This window comes from Babylonia areolata, chromosome 18 (assembly GCF_041734735.1).
Source record: "Babylonia areolata isolate BAREFJ2019XMU chromosome 18, ASM4173473v1, whole genome shotgun sequence".
Classification (NCBI taxonomy): Eukaryota; Metazoa; Mollusca; class Gastropoda; order Neogastropoda; family Buccinidae; genus Babylonia; species Babylonia areolata.
The window spans coordinates 66,043,030-66,048,112 of NC_134893.1; positions in this window are offsets into that span (position 1 = coordinate 66,043,030).

Here is a 5,083-nt window from a genome sequence, read left to right on the forward strand (position 1 = left end):
TTATTCCTGGTAAAATTATGTATCAAAATCCACTTCGATAGGAAAAACAAATGAAACTGCACCCAGGAAAAAAGAAAGAAAAGAAAAAAAAAGGTGGGTGGCGCTGTAGTGTAGTGACGCGCTCTCCCTGGGGAGAGCAGCCTGAATTTCACACAGAGAAATCTGTTGTGATAAAAAAAAAAAAGGGTTGTCCATGTAGAAAAATTCATTTCGACAGGAAAACTATAAAAGACTGCAGGCAGGGAAAAAAAGAAAAGGATAGAAAAAAAGGTGGCGCTCTCAGTGTAGCGACGCGCTCTCCCTGGGGAGAGCAGCCCGAATTTCACACAGAGAAACCCCCCAAAACAAAAACAAACAAACAAAAAAACAACAACAATACAAGAGTAATACAATACAATACAGTACAGTACAATACAATACAATCTTCTTCGTTCGTGGGCTGCAACTCCCACGTTCACTCCTATGTACACGAGTGGGCTTTTACGTACGTGTATGACCGTTTTTTTTTTTGTTTTGTTTTTTTTTACACCTCGCCAAATAGGCAGCCATACTCCGTTTTCGGGGGGTACAATACAAACATTTTCTCCGGCTGCTCACCAGATCGTGGAGGCGGCCTACAACCTTGTCCGAAACCGTGGCAACGCCAGGGTCGTGGTGGTGATGACATCGGAATGGGAAGGTTTTAGGTTGCTGACCACTGCGGCCCGCCTGTTGCCAGAAGGAACCCTCGTCTGGATTCTCAGCGACTGGAGGATCAAGATCCGCTTCACTGAACAGTCTTTCATTGATGTGCTGCGGGATTCTTTCTTTATTGACATTCGTGGCTCCTCTCTCGATGACTTCGATGAGTGGTTCATGCAGCTGACTCCGGTGAGTGGATTCCTTGTCATTTTTGGCGGCTGTGGGTTTTTTTAGTGGGTTGGTGGGTTGGTTGGTTGGTTACTTTGTTGGACTGGTGGTGGCGGTTTAGGTTGGCTGGTGTGGTGAAATCGGTTGCTGTGCGTAAGCAAAGTGAGTTTATTGAATCACCCTGGTTCGGTTTTGTATACCTGTGTGTGTGTGTGTGTGTGTGTGTGTGTGTGTGTGTGTGTGTGTGTGTGTGTGTGTGTGTGTGTGTGAGTGTGTGCGTATGTGTGTGTGTGTGTGTGTGTGTGTGTGTGTGTGTGTGTGTGTGTGTGAGAGAGAGAGAGAGAGAGAGAGAGAGAGACAACGCCATTTTTAAAAATTTTTTTTAGGTAACCACTACATTTGCGGGAAGTAAACTTCTGTGAATTGATAAAGCCTTTCCAGGGATCTTATTTGTCTTTTCACAGGGAAATATTCATTGCCGCTTTGCGGTCTTGATGTTGTGATGCGGTGTACCTGCCAGAATTAGTTTATTACTGTTTCCCTGTTTTACACTGACGAATGTGCATGATGCAATGCCTTTATTGATAATGTGAACAGCAGTTATGAGTCACATGAACCGGTTAAAAAAAGACATATATGTATATATATATATGTATTTGTATTTATATTTCTTTTAATCACAACAGAGTCCTCCGTGTGAAATTCGGGCTGCTCTCCCCAGGGAGAGTGTGTCGCTACACGACAGCGCCACCCATTTTTTTTGGTATTTTTTCTTGCGTGCGGTTTTATTTGTTTTTCCTATCAAAGTGGATTTTTCTACAGAATTTTGCCAGGAACAACCCTTTTGTTGCCGTGGGTTCTATTACGTGCGCTAAGTGCTTGCTGCACACGGGACCTCGGTTTGTCGTCTCATCCGAATGACTAGCGTCCAGACCACCACTCAAGGTCTAGTGGAGGGGGAGACAATATCGGCGGCTGAGCCGTGATTCGAACCAGCGCGCTCAGATTCTCTAGCTTCTTAGGCGGACGCGTTACCTCTAGGCCATCACTCTACTATATACATGTTTTTTGCTGTTGGTTATTTACAGGAGAAAACGTCAGATCCTTGGTTCCACGACTACTGGGAACTCTTGTTCAACTGTTCTCTCCACTATGGTACATGCGAAAAAGACCTCAGGCTTTCTGACGCCAACCTGCCACCAGATAAGTTTTCTGATTTCAGGGGCTACATCTTTGACACTGTATTTGTGATTGCCAATGCCACTGCCCGGGTTCTCAATAGTACCGACTGCAGTGGAGAAAATGCCAGAGACTGTGTGACCAGCCTTCGGCTTTTGCGTGAACTGAATTCAACTCGGCAGGAAGGCGTCAGCGGCTGGTTGGAGCTGGACTCTAATGCTAACTTTTACGGTTCCTTTGACATTAAGCAACTGAAACACCGTAATGAGACTTTGATTGGAGTCATTGTTTCACAGTTTAGTACTCGGACTCGTCGCCTGATTCACGTGAAAAGCGCGACCTGGTCCTACCATACTTTACGCCCAGGGTTTGCACATCCTGAATCTCAGTGCAGCTTTCCCTGTAATCCTCACGAAGCACATTCATTGCTGAAGGTCCCCTGCTGCTGGAACTGTGAGATCTGCGAGTTAAACGAACGTCTGAAGAACAACGGGACGTTGTGTGAACGGTGTCCGGAGTTGTCCTGGCCTGACCCTGCCACGAATAGAACAACGTGTTTGCTGATACCACCTACCAAGATGGCGGCTGACAGTGAGATGGGAGCTTTGCAGTCCGCTTCCGGTCTGTTATTCCTGATTGTCTGCGGTATTGTCTTCTTCTTTTTCTACTTGTACCGTGACTGGCGTGTCATCAAGGCCTGCTCTTTGTTCCTGGCCTTCATCATGCTGTCTGCTATCGCCCTCGGCTACATTTGTGTCCTGACTTTCACGGCTGAACCCACGGACGCCATGTGCAAGATCAGCTTTATGATGTTTTCACTTTCGTTCATTTTCTAATATGGGCCGTTGTTACTGTGTACCTTGTGGATCTATCGGATCTTCGAGGCAGGCAAGAAATCCATGCAACGCCCACCTATGACTAAGGTTTGGCATCAGGTCGCGTTGTGCTTTCTGCTTTTCATAATTCAGGTGAGCGAACGTTTGAGTCCCCCTCTTCCACCTCTCGCCCCCCCCCCCCCCCCCCCACACACACACACACTCTCTCTCTCGTTCTCGATCGCTGTCGCTCTCTCTCAACAAGCGTCTGGAAGAAGGAGAATATGAATATGAAAATATGTGTTAATATATAAAAGAAAATGAACGGTTTGAACTATATATTTCCATTACATTGTTCACTGTATCTCTGTCTCTTTTCTGTTGTATACTAATGTGATTATTCCCTGTTTTTGTGTGTATGAAAGAGCCCCACTGCGGAAAGACTCTACACAAGAATATGTTACAACTTTAGCACTTTTTGTCCAGATAAATGTTAAGAATTCTATAGTGATATCATCACTGCCAGAAGCTGAACCATTTTTTCAGGTCTCTGAGAGCACTAGTGGTCTCATCTGTTGTCACAGTTCCCTCACATAAGGTTGCTTCATTTTCGCTTAATCGACGAAAATGTTCGTTCTCAATGAACAAATTGGTTTCTTCTCCAACGTTTTCTACTTCAGTTCTCTGGTTATATAATTTTGTGTAAAACATTAGCTGTTCTTGCAGTGTATCGTTTTGGTCCGTTTACTGTTTCACCAGAGTCTTTGCACGATCTTGTGATCACCTTTTCTTTCCCCTAGCTACGCTTCCTATCATCAATCCATTTTGCCCTAGCCTTTACTTGTGCGCCTCTTGTTCTGTCTAGCTGTAATAAATTCTAATTTCGGAATTTAGTTCCTCAGACGAGCTTGAAGCTAATGATAGCAGAGCCATTAGTGAAGCGCAACTGGAGGATACGAATATTTCTAATGAACTAGTCGTGCTCTTTCAGAACAAGGAGTTGCAGATGCTGTTCGGGGAAAAAAAAGAAAAAAAAAGAAAAAAGGCAAAGCTTGCGGTGTAGACTTTTTTTTTCTTCTTTTTTTTTTGTGGCAGAAATGACAAAATGTTGATAATACCGATATTCTTCTTTTTATCTTTTTATTCATTTATTTCATTTTATTTCTTTTTTTTCAAAACTGTTTAACATTGTTTGATAAGGGCATGTATCCAAAAGAGTGGGTGAGGGCAAAAGTTGCATTTTTTTTTTTTATATAGGGAGATCGTTTTACAGACATCTACAGGTGCGTGTCTTTGTGCAGTCTGATCATCACATGCTATACTCCGGTGCTGAACCCGAAACTTGTTAGATTGGCTGAAAACAATGGAAAGCTAACAGAGTCACAGGCTGGATTCAGACGCAGCCATGCCACAACAGACCACATTTTTTTTTACTCTGAACGCGGTGATCGAGAAATCTTTGTCAAAGAAGGGACGCAAACTTTAAGGATGTTTTGTTGACCTGAGGGAAGCATTTGACTCTGTGTAACGTCAGTCTTTATTCGATAGTTTGGTTCAAAAACGGAATAGATGGGGAATTTATGAATACTAATACTATCATTGCTTGGATCAAAACGGAATAAATGGGAAATTTATGAATACTATCATTGCTGTGTAAAACTGTGTTACATCTTGTGTACGTATTGAACATAAGTGCAATTTTTCGATTGTCCCCTTAGCCTAAGGCAAGAGTGGATGTAAAGCTCTATATTGTTTTCTCTCTTTGCTAACGAAATAGCATCAGCAGTATGCAACAGTGGTTAGCATGGAATTCCGTTTTTGCTTGATTTATTGGACTTGCACATTCTTCTGTTTACGGATGATAATGCACTACTATCCGACACTGCGATTGGTCTGCAAAATCAAATGATTGTTTTGAATAGTGCATGTAAAACACTCTTATTGAGTATAAAATACTGATAAGAATAAGATGGTTTTTCGAAAAGGTGCAGGAACATAGGGATGAACCCGAGCTGGATGCACATACGCATGGGGAGTATCTCCTTCCCATCCATCACCTGCGTTTTTGGTTCGGCTTTGTAACAGAATGGTGTACACCCTTGTCTGCCCCAATACTGTGAGGATCTGGTTCGAATCCCGCTCTCGCCCTTTCTCCAGGGTTTGACCGGAAAATCAAACTATGCGTATAGTCATTCGGATGAGACGATAAACCGATGTCCCGTGTGCAGCACACACTTCGC